At 36.0% G+C, this 19,454-nt stretch overlaps 1 pseudogene; it reads right to left on the bottom strand.

The window, feature by feature from the left end:
• Window positions 1-5,433: 5,433 nt before the first annotated feature.
• Window positions 5,434-5,807, bottom strand: LOC103241771 (eukaryotic translation initiation factor 3 subunit K pseudogene; annotated as a pseudogene).
• Window positions 5,808-19,454: the final 13,647 nt, after the last annotated feature.

Here is a 19,454-nt window from a genome sequence, read left to right as displayed (position 1 = left end):
ATGTACATCCATTCTCAATATAGGACAAATAACACTCACATTGTAATTTGGTCATCATTATCTAAGATTCCAAGTGTAGGCATTATGTTATGATTCTCTAAGTCTCATCCAAGACCATCCCCAACAAAATGAGCCAGGTTTAGCTTTTTTCACTTATGGGATTCAGTGTACAAGTAACTTATTAGTATGTAGTATGATTTTATTTGAAAATATGTATATTCTAGAAGACATACAATCAGAAGAAAACTTCATTTAGTCTTTGGTGTAATTCCTAAGGACAATAGCACTTAACAATAACCAACTTTAAAGGAATATTCATTTATGGTAAACACTACGCTAGATAAGTCTTATAAATTTCACACGAAACCCGTAAGGTAGATATTATTACAATTTACATTTTACATCTAATCATATTAGAACGCTAAGGCTTAGAAATCTTAAATATTCACTCATGGTTAAGTAACAGTACCTAGCTCCTAAGTCTGTGTTCTTAAAACATTATATTATTGGTGATTATAAAAGGCAAGACCTGACTGTAAGAATTTATAAAGATAATCGTTGGCCACTAAGAAGGTAACTTTTTTGGTTTAAAACTCTGTCTCAATCACTTGAACCTGGGAGGCGGAGGTTGCAGTGAGCCCGAGATCATGCCACTGCGCTCCAGCCTGGCGACAGCAAGACTCCATCTCAAAATAAAAGAAAAAAAAAAAACTCTGTCTCAAACTTCAGAATATAAAAGGTAGAACATACTTGTGTTGTTTATTATCAACACTGGAAAACTATGGAAATATTAATTTGTATTAGATTACCACATACTTTATTATACAAAATTACAAAGAATTGCTATAGGTCAAAAACATAAAACAGTTTATCCCCAGGAAAGCATTTCACTGAACTTTTATTCCCTTAGGATAAATATGAGAAAAAGGAACAGTAAAATCTTGAAAAGCATTCGAACCCATTTCAACATCACGTGTAATTCTGGCATGCTTCTCCATTTATTTCTCCTTTAGGATTTTCACAGTATTGATGACATGCCCATGAAAAAGGGAAAAATAGTCATGATTGAAAATATGGATCTGATTTAAATGCTCATGAAAATTCCAATTTCAACACTCAATATTTGGTGGACTTGTGTGTTTGTGGCCAAAAGACATAAATTCTTTAATGTAAAAACTGGTAAAGTTAGGTTTTTTTCATTTAAAAGCGTGTTGAGTTAGCCTCTTTGCTTTCCAACTCAAATATCTTTGAAGTTCCAGAGATCTTATAACAATGCTGAAAATTAATACAACTTATCTAAGGCCAGCATTAGGAATGTGTTTCTAACTATAAGGCTAATGGAACTAGTCGAAGAAAAACCAGATGGCCCAATGATGCTTTGCCCTTAAATAAGACAGAATCCCTTCTTTAAAAGAATGGAAAAAAATAGAGTAGGAGACTTCATCCTTTTTCCATTTTCCCCCACAGATCTGGGGCAATAACCAAAACGAGTGACATTCTCCTGCAGAATGCTGCTTTTCCGGGATTCCAAAGGGATGCCTAGCAACTTTACAATCGTGTTGAAACTATATCTGCCAGAACATAGTAGGATGTGGAGTAGGGAGGTGTTCGGGATGGAAGAAAGTTGTGCTAGCCTGAAAGTGGTACTCTTTGCCTCTAGTCCCCAGAAACAAAAAGCCATAAGAGTAAGAGCTTGGCTGCTCATTTTGGGGGTGGGGGAGGGTACCTTTTATCATGTGTCTATCACTTTAGCCCTACGGAGAAACAGGCATGGGTGGCAAGAAAATCCTTGAATCATGCTCACAGATTGTATTTTCTTCTAGAATCATTTCTTATTGTCAGAAAAAAAAAGAAACTCACAATGAGAGGATTCTTTCCTAAAATTTGAATAAAATATAATTTAGTCTATTAAGAATGCAACTCTCTTTTCAAAACTTTTCTGTCCAGCTAGGAAAGTTCTTCAGCACCGTTTTTGGCACTTGCGTTTCTTTAAGCAGCATGGAAAGGGTGAAGAGCTCTGAAAGCAACCAAAAAAAATAAAATTAAAAAAGTCCTTTGTAGAACATATTGCACCAACTGCTTCCAATCACTGGTTTCCAATTACTGTCAAACAAGAATTCTGTTGGATTTCTTTAGCTATTTTCCTCTTTATCTTGATTTTGAATTTTTAAAAATGAATAATTTAGAGAGAACTGAAATTGTCATCTATAAATTTTATCATTCCTTCTTTGAATAGCTATGGTACATGACTTGAAGGCATTCATAATACATGTTCTCACTTTCTGAACAAATTCCTTGAAAACGGTACAAAGAGTTATGTGCCAATTTTCTAGAAGATGAGATTGTGAATTAAATCATTTCTATATGTGGGAAAATTATACAAACCTACCAATACTAATGGCATGTGTCACTTTGAGAATTAAGGTTCGACTCCTATCTTGATGTAAGTCCAAGCTCATAACCTCTACTCTCAAGACTCTTCCACCAACTTAGTTGGGTCCCTCATCCACAAAGTTTTCCCTACCTATATCATTGGTGAATAAATAAAATGCTATTATACTGACTGCCTGACTGCCTGCTTTTAAAAAATGGAATGTAATAGAGTTTGATCGTTTACATTCAGGTCACTTTTCATAAAAGTTTCACTGTCTCTTCTTCTTGGTAAGAGTCCATGCCACTTGGGTTATGAAATGGACAGAAAAGGTCTCTGAGTCTCTAGTAAGTCTCCTTATTTCCTTAAGGGAATACTCTCAAGGGCCTTTGTTAGTGAAAACAAGTAAATTGATGATTAATTTTTATAAGAACTAATGCATCAAACCTCAGAGTCCCTCTTTTCATCACAAATTTCATTTTCACTGTAGAGTTTGATTTGAATTGAGAATAGTTTCTAGATAGAGCTGAAAATCAAAAAATAAAATAAAATCTGTGAAAGAAAAATCCAGGCTTGCAAGCTACTCTTTCTCATTAGGATGAAGGCTTCTATTCGGGGCTTTGCCCTATGATGCTTCATCATTTTTCCTCTAAGCAGGGAAATAAGAATTCATTCCTGAGTGCAGAGTATTCTGAGCAACTCCTCCCACCGACTATGTGTGTAACAGGGGAGAGAAAGAATTTAGGGTTATTTGCCATGTTACTAAAAATTTGAGTTTTTTGTTTTTTCATGTATTCAAGTATCCTATTAAACACTGAAAACTGGGAAGGAAATGTTTGAACAAGGTGTCTTCATGAAGAGTGCAGCATTTGTTGACATTTTCAAGAAGCACGATGCCCTCAGTGTGAGGAACCACGCCCACAACACAGCCTTTCAAATGTAGCCGTATCTGTACAAGCAGCCTGACTATTTTTTAATCAACTTTATTATTCCTGAAAAACACTCATGTATTTTAGAAAATTATTTTCCACAATTGGATTTTAAATGTGTCTTCAAGAATATTGGGTTTCAAGAAGCCACTGTTGAGGATTTCTCAGAACAAAAAATGAGTAAAAATAATTTTTTATCCACCTTAACAAATGTTTAAATAATTATCCAGGCTGGGTTCAGTGGCTCATGCCTGCGATCCCAGCACTTCAGGAGGCTGGGGGGTGGCGGTGGATGGCCTGAGGTCAGGAGTTCGAAACCAGCCTGGCCCACATGACAAAAACCTGTCTCTACTAAAAATACAAATAAATAAATAAATAAGCTGGGCAATCCCAGTTACTCAGGAGGCTGAGGCAGGAGAATCACTTGTACATGGGAGGCAGAGGTTGCAGTGAGCCAAGATCATGCCACTATACTCCAACCTGGGCGACAGGGTGAGACTATCTCAAAATAATAAAAATAAATACATAAATAGGTATATAAATTCAAGGTCATAGGCTCCTGTTGCTAAGAACACAAATTGGGATGTGTTCCCATCTGTTTTCTTCACTCCCTAGGTCATTGTGAGGTGCCTAGGAGAAAAAGTTGAGTCTGTTAAGGACCTTAATGATTTCTGGTGGGTAGCAATTTTTATCATTATCATATGTTTTTCAGTGATAGGACTGTATAGCAAGGAAATTAAGCCAGAAATAGTGACTTCCACTCTAGAAATTTGCCAGTGTAAAAGTGGAAGATAAATGAAGAACTCAGAGAAGTAAACATAGTCATAAAAACATATTATTTAAATTTCTTGGAGAAGCAAAATTTGGGCTTGATTAAGGTTTACAGCAAGGTTCTTCTACCATGGAACTACTGACATGTGAGCTGGATAATTCTTTGTTAGGAGGATCTTCCCCATGCAGATGCTGAAGAGCATCTGTGGCTCCCACCAGCTGTGACAACCAAAATGTCTGTAGACATTGCCAAATATTGCCTAAGAGGTAAAGTCACCTCTATTTGAGAACTACTGGCTTACAGAAAGAAATATTTCCTTAAAGAAATAAGTTAGTTCAAGAAATTGACCTTGGAAGAAAGGTCAATGATGGGGCAGGATTGCAAACATGCAGATGGGATCAAAGGCACCTATGTGGGAACTTATTTTGGAAGGAAAAAGGGGCAATTATAGAAGGGAAAGAATGGGAGCAGAGGTGAAGAGATTTTGAGAAAGACAAGGGGCAGGTTGACAAATTGCCTTATTTTAGAAAAGTACAGAGGGGACCCAGGTGGAAATTAGGAGTTGAAATTGGAAAATGTCAATAGCCCATGCTATAAGAGGGAAGTGAACAAAGTGTCAAATGAATCGTGGCTTTATGAGAACACTGAGGATCTATGTACAGAAGAATTCAATCAGAAAGGTCATATGGCTTCCTTCTGGAATACTCAGCCCATCGAAATTATTATGTGACTTCCTCCAGGAGAATTCATCTCCAGAAGTGACAGCTGAAGGAACAGATTTTGGTGTTCACCAAAAGTTGGGAATCAGCAAAGCCCACAAGCTAGAAAATCAAAGGAGAAATTATTTCTGTGATGCTATCAAGAACATTAATTATAATGATTTACAATAGAAGTAGCAAGGCTCTGGTAGATACTGGAGGATTGGGAAATAAGACAGGGAAGGGATTTTTGGTTTGTTTGTTTTCCTAAGTCAACAAATCTTTATTAAAACCCGCAGTTACTAGGAGGAGGCCATGATGCTGGATGCGTTGTCCTTTTTTTTTTTTTTTTTTTTTTTTTTTTTTTTTTTTTTTTTTGAGAAGGAGTCTTGATCTGTCACCAGGCTGGAGTGCAGTGGCCTGATCTCAGCTCACTGCAACCTCCACCTTCCGCCTTCCGGGTTCAAGTGATTCTCCTGCCTCAGCCTCCCAAGTAGCTGGAATTATAGGCGTGTGCCACCACACCCAACTAATTTTTGTATTTTTTAGTGGATACAGGGTTTCACTGTGTTGGCCAGGATGGTCTCGATCTTTTGACCTCGTGATCCACCCGCCTTGGCCTCCCAAAGTGCTGGGGTCACAGGCATGAACCACCATGCCCAGTCAGGATGCACTTTCAAAGTCGATCTTCTCCACAATGTTCTTGGGCTTCATGCTTTCTTCTTGGCTACAGATGAAGATCTGCCCTGACTCATCGGTGCTTCGGCCATATTTTCTCATCCATATCTTCAGCTGGCTGGCTGTCAAATCCCTGAGCATCTCAGCCAGCAGCCAGCAGTAAGTGTGCCAGTTGAATGATATCCATGACAAGGCAGACAAATTTTCTAACAGCCCTCAAAGCCAGTTATACCTTCCAAAAGAGTCATGTTTTCATCCAGGGTTTGCCAGAAGGCCTGGGAGTGTCAAGTCTCCAGCAGATCCTCCAGGTACAAAATCTGTTGGATCGGCTACTTTTCCTGATGTGCTTGGATGAACATGGGCTTGCACAGGGTGAAGTTGGTGAGGCATGGGTTGGTGAGAGCCTTCAGTGGGATCTGGGTGGTGACCGTGGTCTGAAAGAAGGCTGGGTTGAACTAGTACCACTTGAGGACAGTGAAGTTGACTTCTAGATAGGCATTCTCCTTGACCTGCATCTCCACATAGCTCCCCAGGGTGGCCAGGTTCTCAGAATTAAACCTGTGGATATTGTTAAGCAACTTGCCCACATTCACTCTCATCTGCTAAAACATCACTATGACTATGGTCACCTTCCACAGCCAGGGCTGGAACAGGGAAGTTTTTTAATGAGAGAGAACAGGTTCTGTAAGAGTGACAATAGGAGAGAATGGAAGTAGTGGTTCAAGAGCAGAGTTTCAAATTCACTTACCAGGTGCAATAAAGAGTCTAGAGAGGTTGTTGGAAAGTGAGGAGGGTGACAAAATTGTAGATTTAACATATTGAAAAAGTCATAAACACATATGCTAAAATAACCAAAGAAAATGTTAAGGAAAGATGTATAGAAAAATACAAATGATGTTAATAAAAATAAGGCTCTTAAACTTAAAAAAAAAAACTTTTAAACTTTTACAGTGTTAACTATGTTGACTTTTAAAAGAAAGAACTTCATAATCCATCATCTGTATCCAAAAATACTAAATCAAAATGTTCTATAAAGTGCCCACAAAATAAACTACTCAAACTTTAAATATGCTTAACAATTTTTCTTCAAATTTGGCTTCCTTTTCATTTCTCATTAGGAGCCGAAATCCTGCCAATGTTGAAATGTATAGTTTTACCTATTTTTAGTTAAATTAAAGTTTAAATACATTTTCATGATTTTTTTCTTTATGTTCCCATGTAAAAAGATCTTGGGCAACCTATTCAAGGTTCTCCCAAACAGGTTAGAATTTTGTTCAAATAAGAAAAAGTTAACCTCACTGCCATTCTTTGGTTAATGGAAGAATTAATTTTTTACATATTTCTGATTCCTTTTATCATAAAGAAGGTACAGTATGGGGAAAATAGCATTTAAAATACTTTTATAAACTGATTTATTTACATTTAAGTTAAATTACTTTGTCTTTTAACTGCTTCTCATGCAGTATTTTAAGACAAATTCAGGTAAGACATAGCTATATAGTAGAGGAAAGGGCAGACCTCTAAAACTAGGCAGGTAGGAAGGAGCTGGTATGTTATTTTTGTTTTAAGCATTTCCATAAGTGACCACTAAATCGGGATTTCTCACCCTGATCAATAATTTTCAATTTTTACTTTCTATAGTTTATGCTAGAAAAACAAAAATCTATCGAATATGCTTTTTTAAGCTACACATTCTCCTCTCCTTATTCTGATTCTTCGTTTTACCCTTCTATCAATGTCACACTTTAAGACTCGCCATGCTAATCCAGTCTTTTGGAGTATTTTCTATTTTCTCAGTTTTTATAAATACCAATCAATCACTAATGACTTAGAAGTCATTGTGAGTTCATTCAAACTATTGATATAGCCAAAGTACAGAAACAAAAGCAAATCATCTTAACTGACTTACAAAGTTTACTAAAGCTAAACAAATGTTTATATTGCAGAAATTTCACTTAAAGGTATATATTCATGATAAATGAGTATCTATGTCCACAAACATCCATGTTCAAAGCTGTTCATATCAGCATTATTCAGCATGTCCAAAAACTGGGAAGAATCTAAATATTCCTTAATAGGAAAAAAGATAATGGAATATTGTGCTGAAATAAAAAGAACTAATTATAAACAAATTTAATAATGTTACTGGATACAAGGTAAATGCTTTTAAAAATCAATAGTACTTTCAAATAATAGCAATGAACAATCCAAAAATGAAATTAAGAAAACAATCCCATTTGAAATAACAGCAAAAGGAATAAAACAAAATACCAAGGTATAAATTTAGCAAAGGAAATGCAAGGCATATATAGTGAAAACGATAAAACATTGTTAAAGGAAATGAAATATGACCCAAATAAGTGGAAAGACCGCCCACATTCACAGATTAGAAGACTTAACATTGTTAAGAAGTAAATACTCCCAAAATTGATCTGCAGATTCAATGCAAACCCTATTAAAGTTCTAGCTGCCCTTTTTTGAAAACATTGATAGTTTGATGTTATCATTCATATGGAAACAAGAGACCCAGACTAGCTAAAACTATCTCAAAAAAGAACAAAGTTGAAGAACATGCATTTCCTGATTTCAAAACCTACTACAAAGCTATAGTAATCAAGACAGTGTTGTACTGCCATAAAAAAAAATGATATAAAAATCAATGAAATAGAATTGAGAGGTCAGAGATAAACCTTCACATTTTACGGTCAATTGATTTTCAATAAGGGTGCCATGATAATTCAATGGGAAAAAATTATCTTTCCAGTAATCGTTGTCTGTAAATTTTGTTATCTACATGCAAAAGAAAATGTGGACCTCTTACACCAAAGCTAACTCAAAACAGATCATATACATAAATCTAGTACCTAAAACGATAAAACTCCTAGAAGAAAATATCAGAGTAAATCTTTGTGACCTTGGTAAAGATTTAAATGAACATTTCTTCAAAGAAGCTATACCAATAGGCAATAATAAACACATGGAAGAATGCTCAACATCATTAGTCATTAGGGAACAATAAATCAAAATCCAATGAGCTATCATATCACTTCATACCCAATAGCATGGCTATAGCCAAATAAGATGGACAATAGCTAGTATTGGTGAGGATGTGGAGAAGTTGAAGCTCTTGTAAATTGCTACTGTGAATGTACAATGGTGAAATCACTGTAGAAAACAGTTTGACAGTTCCTAAAAATGTTAAATATAGATAATGACCCATCGGTTGCACTCCTAGCTATACAGGCAACATAATTTATAATAGCCAAAAAGTAGAAACGACTCAAATGTCCACCAACTGATGAATGTATACATAAAACATGATATATTCATAAAATGGAATATTATTCAGCAATAGAAAAGAATGAAATACCGATGCATGTTACAAAAAGGATAAACCTTCAAAGCTTTATGCTAAGTGAAAGAAGCCAGTCGCAAAGGACCACATATTATGATTCAATTTATGTGAAATATCCCGAACAGGCAAGTCCATATAGAGACAGAAAGTAGATTAGTGGTTACCTGGAGCTAGAGCAGATTTGAAGGTCAGGCAGCATATAGGCAGGAATGGGGAGCCACTGCTAATTTGACAATTTGAGATTTATGTGGGGGTTTAAAAATTATATTTTGGTGATAATTGCACAACTGAATATACTAGAAATTGCTGAACTGTGTACTTTAAATGTGTGAATTTTATGGTATCTGAAATAGGTGTCAATAAAGCTGCTTTAAAAAAAAAAAAGAACCAACTAATGAAACATACAACATCATGATGATATGATAGCTGCCTTAAAGTTGTCTCGGAATAAAATGCATATGAATGTGTCTGATAAGTTGCAAATGTTAGTATATTTATTATAACTACATGGAGAATGCAAAATTCACATATTTTTCAAGTGAATATATTTGGGATTTTCTTTTTTTTTTTCTTTAAGACAGGGTCTCACTCTGCCATCCAGGCTGGAGTGCAGTGGTGCGATCATGGTTCACAGCAGCCTTGAAACTCTGGGCTCAAGCGATCCTCTCACCTCAGCCTGGCAAGTAGCTAGGACCACAGGCACGTGCCACCATGCCTGGCTAAATTTTTTAATTTTCATTTTGTAGAGATGAGGACTCCCTATTTTGCCCAGGCTGGTCTTGAACTCCTGGGCTCAAGCAATCCTCTTACCTCGGCCTCCCAAAGTGCTGGGATTACAAGCATGAGCCACTGTGCCTGGCTTCAAATTTTCCTATTTAGATATCTAGCACAATAACTCTTACTAAATTATGCTTTGTGCTAATGTACTTGGACTAGGGGAAGGATGTAGAAGAAATAGTCAAGTGGAACTGGTGGTTGTATTTTTTGTAACAATATTGTTTGCTACATTTCCCAACAAAGATCTCTTCATGAAGATCCACAGGAGAACTTTCTGTATTTTTATATCACTAAATCTCTGGCGATTTTTTTAATTTACGGAAACTGATTATGTTTTCATCTTTAAGATGCCTGTGAAAAACATGGAGAAAAATGTGTCATCTTGGCAAGGAATAGGGCTTCAGGACATGCATGTTATACACTGTGGTCACTCAGCTTTATTCTATTTTCCTACTCATATTCTCACTCTGCTTCAGTTCTCAGACTGACTTCGACTTGTTGTGACACATTACATATCTTGAAAATCTGTTTTAAATCATCTTTAGAAAGAGATGTATAATGAACAAACAATAGCAATAACAAAGCAACATAGTTAAATCATTATCCAATTTACCACTCGTATCTACTACAGAAGTCAAGAACACAGACAGCAATACCATAATAAGAAATACCCCTATGTATAAACACAGGGACCCTGTTGCATGGGAATCACTGAACAAGCTTTTGTGGTGCCCTTTATGCTCATTTTAATACCAGAAGTCTACTGACTAGAATAGAATCCTCAGAGGGACAGGGATTTGGGTCTATTTTGTTTACTTCTCCAGTTCCAGCAGCAGGAATAGTGCCTACCTTATGGTAAGTACTTAATTAAGATTTGTTGAATTAATTAGAACTGCATGTAAAATGTAGCTTTTTACTTCCTCGGGGCCATGGCTACAATTAGACCAAAATTCTTTCAAACAACCATGAAAATGTAAGGTAGGCCGGGCGCGGTGGCTCAAGCCTGTAATCCCAGCACTTTGGGAGGCCGAGACGGGCGGATCACGAGGTCAGGAGATCGAGACCATCCTGGCTAACATGGTGAAACCCCGTCTCTACTAAAAATACAAAAAAAAAACTAGCCGGGCGAGGTGGCAGGCGCCTGTGGTCCCAGCTACTCGGGAGGCTGAGGCAGGAGAATGGCGTGAACCTGGGAGGCGGAGCTTGCCGTGAGCTGAGATCCGGCCACTGCACTCCAGTCTGGGCGACAGAACAAGACTCCGTCTCAAAACAAAAAAAATAAAAATAAAAAAATAGAAAATGTAAGGTATACATACGTGGTATATAACAGGCAGAATTAAGTGAAAAGTACCGCACTGATACTGAGCACACGAGTTAATATTTTGGTTTTCTTACTGCAATTGTTTTAAATAGAGATAATAAAATTGTCTAGTCCGAAATGGAATTTTTCCATCTAAAACACTATTATTCTCAATTCTACAAATAAGATGCTCAATTATTTTTCCTTATATAAGTATAATGTATTACGATAAGAAAACATATAACTTAATTTTTTATAACATGTCATTCCTTTAAATCAGCCAGTGATCTTGATATTTCAATTTCTCATGAAATATCCATTTGGTATTTCATGAAAAAGATGGAAAGCAGGCTTTTAAAAAAGACGTACAAGGATGGGAAAACAGAGGAAGAGAAAATAGCAATAAACATACTGTAAGCTAGAAAGTGGGCAGATGAGCAAATACCAATTCAACAGGCCTGAATCCTGAGTCAGCAACAGCAAACACTGAAAACCAAACCTGTTCCATGCCACAGAACTCTCAAAGGACTCAGAGATGAGCAGCAACAGGCGCTTTTGGAAGAGGGTGAAGGAATAGGGACTTAAAAGAAAAATGACTGGTTAAAAGCACTGTAAGAAGCAGTTGTTTTCTCAAAACCTCTTCGCTATCCCATGCTACTATGTAAAAGCTCTTCCTTCACCCTAGCAAAAGACTGTAAGTTTATTTTCTAGAGAGGGCAAATGGAAGGACTTTGTACAGGGAAGTACAGGCACAATTGAGAATGTAATTTTTGAACCAAAAATGGGCATGGACTGAACATATGCTTACTGGATGCTGAAATTCCCAATCTTCAGGACACTGGCAGCAAGACCTTTACCCTGCAGGCAGACGACTGGAAAACACTTCTCAGAGGAATCTCACCAGCCTATGAGTAAACATATAAAATACTGACATTGGGTTGAACTACAGACAACCTAGCTGACTATCCTAAACTGAAGCTAAATGTCAACTGGCCCCACTCTCATACCAAGAGTTTATAGTTAGCTTTTAGTGTATAAGCAAGCAATTGATTTTTGTATATTTACTTTATAGTCTGTGACCTTCCTAAGTTAGCTTAACAATTGTGAATAGTGTTTGTAGATTTGTTAGAATATTCTACATAATCAATCATGTCATCTGTGACTAGATGTTAGAATATTCCACATAATTAATCATGTAATCTGCGACTAGACTTTATTTTCTTTCTTGCCTAATTGCAAAGGCTAGGTTCTTCAAAGCTACATTTAACATAAGTGGTGAGAGTCAGTATCCTTGTTTTGTTCCTGACCTTAGAGAATACGTTTTGTTTCTTTCGACATTAAATATGATGTTAGCTATACATTTTTCATATGTGGCCTTTTCCAGATTAAGGAAATTCTTTTTGTTTCTAATTTGATGAAATGTTTTATCATAAATGGATATTGAATTTTTTCAAACTCTTTTTACATCTATTGAAATGATAATTGTTTCTCCTTTGTTAATATGGTGAATTAGTTGATTGATTCTTGAATGTTACATCAGCTTTGCATTTCTAGAACTTATTTGCTAACATTTGATTAAGAATCTTTGGGTCTATGTTCATGAGCATTGATGTGTATGTATGTATATATACATTTGCATCTTTTTTTTAAGTGTATATTTTTAATGCTTCTGTCTGGCCTTGGTATTAGGGTGTTATTGATTTCATGAAATGAGTTGAACAGAGCTGTCATCCTCTACTTTCTGAAATATTTTGTGTAAAATTGGTATTATTTCTTTTTTAAATGCTAAATAGATTTCACCAATTAAGCCATGTGGGCCTGTTTCCCAATTAGCTTTTTAGTCTTCCACTTTTAAATACAGACATATAGACATCCAAAGATTGACCCAGTCTTAACATTAGAATCAACTGGTAAGCCATGAAGAAACATGTCCCAATAGCAGAGGTTTGGGTTTGCTTGCCTGTTGTGGCCTACACATCAGTACTTTTTTTAAAGTTCCCTAGGTGATTCTAATGCCCAGTGTTAAAAACCTTCCCTGGGCCAGGTGCGGAGGCTCACGCCTGTAATCCCAGCACTCTGGGAGGCCAAGGCAGGCGGATCACGAGGTCAGGAGATCGAGACCATCCTGGCTAAAATGGTGAAACCCCATCTCTACTAAAAATACAAAAATTAGCCGGGCATAGTGGCGGGTGTCTGTAGTCCCAGCTACTCCAGAGGCTGAGGCAGGAGCATGGTGTGAACCTGGGAGGCGGAGCTTGCAGTGAGATGAGATCACGTCACTGCACTCCAGCCTGGGTAACAGAGTCAGACTCCGTCTCAAAAAAAAAAAAAAAAAGAAAAAAGAAAAAAACCTTCCCTGTAACATGGAAGCTAGAGAAAAAACCAAAAACAGTCAGAAAAGAGTAAACTAAAAAAAAAAACAAAAGCAAAAACAAAAAACACAGAGACTGTGCAAGGAAATGACAACTCTAAAGAAGTTATTGCTGATATCATCAGAGACATGAGAGAAGATAATGACCTCATGAAAAAAAGAACAAGATGCCATAGCAAAGACCATCCAGAGACATCAAGAACTGCATGTATTGCTTTCAAAGATGTGATACTATGTAGAGGTTAGGTTTTAGACTCAGATGTTAAGCAGAATTGATTTCAAGTACTGGATCTCCACATTTTACTGATTTTGTGACCTTGAGCTAGTTACTAAAGTTCTTTGAGACTGTGTTTCCCTAGCTACAAAACAGCAATAGTGATAGCATCCACCTCATGGGGTTGCTGTGAGTAATCAATGGGAATAATACTCATAAAGTAGTTGGGAGAGTGGTGGCACGATGAATTAATAATGTGTAGTCGTCACTCTAGTTTAAACTCCTGTTGATTGTTACTTGTTATTTTGAGTCAAGTAGGACTAATGCCTTTGGCAGCATTAAATTAAATAAGCAATTTAACTAGTGAATTACCATCCAAATTTAAAAAGCAGACAATACATTAGTCCATGGAGAAGAGTAGAATGAGGGGAAAGTGTGTAAAATAAAGTTATTTTAATGAAGTGATTATTCATTTCTAAAATGTGCCCTCATTTACCAAAATTAGCTTGGAAGCTTCTTGCTCATATTCCCTTGGTATTTGGCACAAGTTCAAATGTGTCACACAACCCTGGACACTTAGCAGCATCTGTGCAGCAAATCATAGAACAGACTAGAAGAGTGGCTCTATGAGATCACTCATTATATATTTTCTTAAGCTTTAATCTAGTTTCATTTTCAGTATTCTCTAATTCAGTGACATTTATACTTTAGAATAAAACAAATAACAATTAAATGTACAATTCTCTACTTCTGCTGAAGACATTGCTCTGTTTTCTCAAGGCTAGAAGGAAGATTGAAAGAACGCCTGAAAGACACATTGTTTGGTCCATACCCTTAACAGATGTTAATTGGCATTTTCATTACCATCATCATTATGTTTCAGGTTAGGACTAGCTAATGATGAACTTGAAATTTCCCACATACAATGTAAGAATGTTAGTTAACCTGGGGTAGTTCTATATCCCTAACCTCAAAACATTCACTTAGAATAGCTACTTGAGATTTTACAGTTATTTATTTTCATATATGTGTCTATTTTTATAGAATACCTATAGTGTTCATTAGTACTAAAGAATGCAGTTTTTGGACATATCATTTGGTCAATCTACATTCATCACTTACAATGTTTTGCTTTGTAGGCCTGTCAAAAATGTGAAAATAACTATTCAAGAATTATTTACAGTAAGAAAATTGGAAAATTCTTAGGTTTGACTTAAATGACAAAATGTCCTTCCCTGGGTATTTTTATCTCTTTGATTATTGGAGATGAGAATGACATCCTCTGAGTTAGGAGCAAGTCCCATCAGTAACATGATCTCACTTAAGATCTTCTTTGTGGAAAGAATATATATTGCCTTGTGTCACTGCATGGAGGCTGTTGGACAAGGTGAACATCAAAAAAGTTCCATAACCCTCAGAAAGAGCCTAAAAATTATGTTTCTTAGCTTTCAATAAGCTTCATCTGGAATTTTGGACCAAAAATTAATAGCACTGAGATGTGTTCCAGAATCATCTTTTCTGGAAATTGGCAATAAAATAAAATATTATAATTCCTGAGTCTACGAAATACAGGAAATGGCCCTTTTCATGTTCTATGAGCCTGGAAGAATATGTAACACCTAGAACTTGTCTGTTCCGAATAGTCAATACTGACAATCAAATAAAACCACCCCTCATAAAAAGACATAAAGATTCAGTTAGTGTCATTTGCAGAAGGTAGCACCACTTAAGCAATAAATGGGAAAAAGTAATCGGTAAGGTTGCACACCAGGCGTCTGGGCAAGTGCAGGCAGTCCTCTTTATCTTTGTATTCTTGAGAGCATCTAGCCTAGTTAGAAAAAGAAGAAAATAACACCAGAAATATAACAATCATTTTAACATTAGGTAAAGGGCCTGAAACTATTTCTTTTTAGGGCTATTCAAGTGAAAAATACATTCTCACACCAAGAACCTTAGTTTCAAGATTCCATTTCTACCTAGATGTCTCTTGAATGATGCTGAGATTCCTCTTTGGATAGAGGGAGATTGTCAACCTTTAGATTCAATAATCCTATTAATGCACCTCTGTCAGATTTCTGTGGGCCAAACAGTTTCAGCCAGGGCTCCCAGAATATATATATATATATATATATATATATATATATGCCAACCATGAATTGTTCAGAGTCGAAATCACCCAAAGAACTAGTATCCTATTGAGACTTTCATACTGGAAAAGTTCAGAGACCACTCTTTTTACTAGATATTGGAAAATTAGGCTGAATGTGTACGAAAGTATATGAATATTTTTGTCTCTTCTGCTCCTATGGTACTTTATTTACTTTTTCTGTACTTTCATTTTCCAAGACAATCTCTGAAAGAGATTTTACTGAGATTAATCCATAAGATGACTGCACTGATGACACAAAACCCTGCCATACAGATTCCCTCCCAAGTAGAGAAAGAAGACCAAATTTACAATGAGAACAGTACCCTTTGCCTTGATTGCTTCTCTCACTGATGGCATTTTTCCTGGAAAACTGTTAAGCAGCTGACCTGACTGTTCACATTGTGGCTCCTGAATACCCATGTTCTTCCAGTTGCCAGGAAGAAAAATCTTTGAAAACTGAGAAAGCATTTGTTGCTTTAAATACTGGTGGTTTCGTGAAGTAGATGTAATAGTTATGTAAACTGATTCTTAATAAGTGGTTTGCTTAGATAATTATTTCCTGTTTTGCTCTACGAATAAATAGCAACTGAATTTCATGTGGGTATGATCAATAATGCAGGTTCCTTATTACGTTAAATTGCTTTCTAATTCCTCCACATTTGCCATTCATTGATACCACTGTGACTCACCAAAATGACAAATCGATTTCCAAAAATGTCCTTGTAGAGAGAGGAGCAAATATTTATTTTTAGAGAAGCAAGAAGGGCCACACTCTTGCAAAAAGAGGTCAGCTGGCCTGAAAAAGAGCCAACTTCAGTTGTATAATGAAAACTGACCCAGGCTCTGAAATCTCACTTGGAGGCTTCCAACAGGATTTCATCACTACTCGGACTATGGTATTTATATGGGATGGTCTAGTTTAATAAGCTGTTTCACCAGCTTCTTAACTTTCACTGCAAGTATTTCTCCAGAAGCCAAGCCCTCCAATCTCACTCCTTTTGTGGGTCTGAAGTATTAATTATTGTTTAGATTCTACAAAAACGAGTAGAATGAGCTGTAAGCTTCTATGTCTGTTGGTTCCTAAATTGCTTGGCCATAATTCTGTTTTGTTATTGTTATTTACTCCATTGTTGTTTAGTTAGCAGGAAGTTCAACATTTTAGGGAGTTGAAATAACCTGTAGATCTCCCACAAGCCCTAATTTTTTAAAGGGTTAGTTGTCTCATCTTATAAAATATGCTACTAGTTCAGGTTTAAAATCAATAACAAAAGAGAAAAATGTATTAAGTCACACGCATGAACAAAATTTGGTTCAAATAATAACAAGTCAGTTTTAAAAAGTGACTTTTACATTAAATTATTTTTGCCACTAATTTTTCTGAAGTTTTTATACCAAATACATATTATTTTTATTTAAAAAATAATAACAAGAAATATTTACCATATTTTACTGACTGGTAAAGCCAAGGTCTTATTCTAAACTTTCATTGTTATAAATATATGGTTCTTATATGATTGTAATCATTGTGCATATGCCAGGTGATTGCTATTTATTACTCAGCAAAGAGTTTTCCATGTGTCTCTATAGTATACATATTTGTCAGATTTATAGGCCATAAAATATTTTATTGATAGAACACAATTAACTAAGTCACTTCCCAACATTTAGACATTTGTCCTGACTTTTAAAATACATACATTATGATTAGACACTGTATTAGCTTCCTAAGGTGCCATAAAGAAGTGTCACAAACTAGGATGGGTTAAAATAACGAAAATGTATTCTCTCTCAGTTTTTGGAGAAGTATAAAACCAAGTGTTGGCAGGGCCATGCTCCCTCTGAATCCTATGGGGGAGAATCCTCCTTTGCCTCTTCCAGCATCTGTAGCCTCACACATTCCTTGGTTTTTGACAGCATCACTCCAGTCTCCATCTCATATGGCCATCATCCCCCATGTCTCTTTACTTTTTATAAGAACACCAATCATGATGTGTTAAAGTCCCACCTGACTCTAGTATGACTCCAATTTAACTAATTACATATGCAACAACCCAATTTCCAGATAAGTTCGCATTCTGAGGTTTCAGAAAGCACATGAAATTTAGGGGAAACTATCTAAACCTATACATATGTCCTGAATCATTATTTATAGATATGCTAAAATTCTCAGTTTTCATGGGACAAGAAAATAAAATGCTCCACATTTTCAAAATGCATATTTCCAAAAATAAATATGTATTTTGTTTGTCTTAGCTCTCCAATCTGTAATTTCTGTAAGAAAATGAATTCTGTTGTTCATATTGTTTTTAAAATCCCAATTCTCCCACAGACATAAAATGCAGCTACTATCCCCTTTATATGTAAAAGAATAAAAATGTTTTATAGCAATCACAAATTGAGTTTTATGTCCTCTAATCAATGTTCCTTCTTCCCAGAGACAACAAATTTCCCCACAGATTCCTATCTATGACAGGAGTTTATGATGGAATAGATAGCTTTCTATTCCTCAAAGTCTGCAAAGGGGATTCCACATCCCCAAAACAAGGAGAACCTACGTACAGGAAAAAGTACAATTTGTATCTCATCCTTCACCATCATCAACATTTAACAACTAGTTATTGAGATTCAGAAACCCCGATGTACTCTGGACAGGCAGTGAAATATTCTAAATGTAAAAATAAGTCATATGTCTCTTCAATGTAGAAAGAGTCTGAGAAGCACGGTGTCAAAGAGCATCAGCAGGGGGGTCTTACACATACATTCCCTTCAATCCTCTTTCTAAAAAAAAACAGTAGACACTGAATACCGTCACCCCTTCTACTCAATTCATCTTCCATCAACTGTTCACAATATGTTTTCAAGGGTCCTAAAACAACACAGGGCACTGTGAAGGGTAAGGAAGAGTGTGTGAGAGGAAAGGAAGAGTGTGTGAAAGTTGTCTGAATCAAAACAGAATCACAAATGTTAAGAAAACTCTGCCAAATAGAGCCAGTGAAGGCCACAAAGAGAAGGTCCTCATGCTTGTATGCCTGATAACAAAAACTACCATAAAGACTGCAAAGACTACAACCTTGCACAAAGGCCATTGCAACCTAACACAAAAAAGACTTCTACAAGAACATCTGCCCAGTAACTGCCTGTTCAGACTGGCATCACCCTTGATATTGATCTTTGTAGCCAAGGCTAATTATTATTTTTTAAAATATGTAATCCTCCTCATGTTTTTCCTTTAAAAACCTTTTGTCTTTTTCTTATCTCCCAGAATATGCACATAGTTTACTATACCCTGCATATTCCTATTGCAATGCTATATTCCCAAATAAATATCTTTTCTTATAGAGAGCCTCTCTCTGTTATTTAGGTTGACAAGCAACAGTATATTTATTCTGAAGATTGAGATCATTAGTAAAATTATTACAATTCGTTTTTGTGGCAAACTTTCTGGAATCTTAAAAGGTAAGTGTTCAGAGAGGACAACATAATGCATGGATTGATTTGACATGAACTAATCGTGGAGGCATCGCTATTAATAGTCAGGCATCCTGAAATGATTGTTGGAGAGGCACACTTAGTATCTTCAAAGGTCTTTAAAAAAAGATAAGTGTCTTTAAGTGAGATTGTAGAGCTTATGGACTGTACATATTCTATATACTCACCAATCAATAACAGAAATTCTTTCCAAATCTAAAGCTGAATATCATTTTCTAGTCATGTAATAACATTTTAGAGCTAGAACGGTGGGTCTCAACTTTGGTTACAAGTTTTAAAAATCCTGAATCTAAGGCCATCCTCTAGATCAACTAAATAATTATCTCTAGGGGTAGAGCCCAAACATCAGGA

This window comes from Chlorocebus sabaeus, chromosome 15, assembly GCF_047675955.1.
Source record: "Chlorocebus sabaeus isolate Y175 chromosome 15, mChlSab1.0.hap1, whole genome shotgun sequence".
In the NCBI taxonomy this organism is placed as follows: Eukaryota; Metazoa; Chordata; class Mammalia; order Primates; family Cercopithecidae; genus Chlorocebus; species Chlorocebus sabaeus.
The sequence above is the reverse complement of the archived record's forward strand: the minus strand, read 5'-3'. Positions and strand labels throughout refer to the sequence as shown.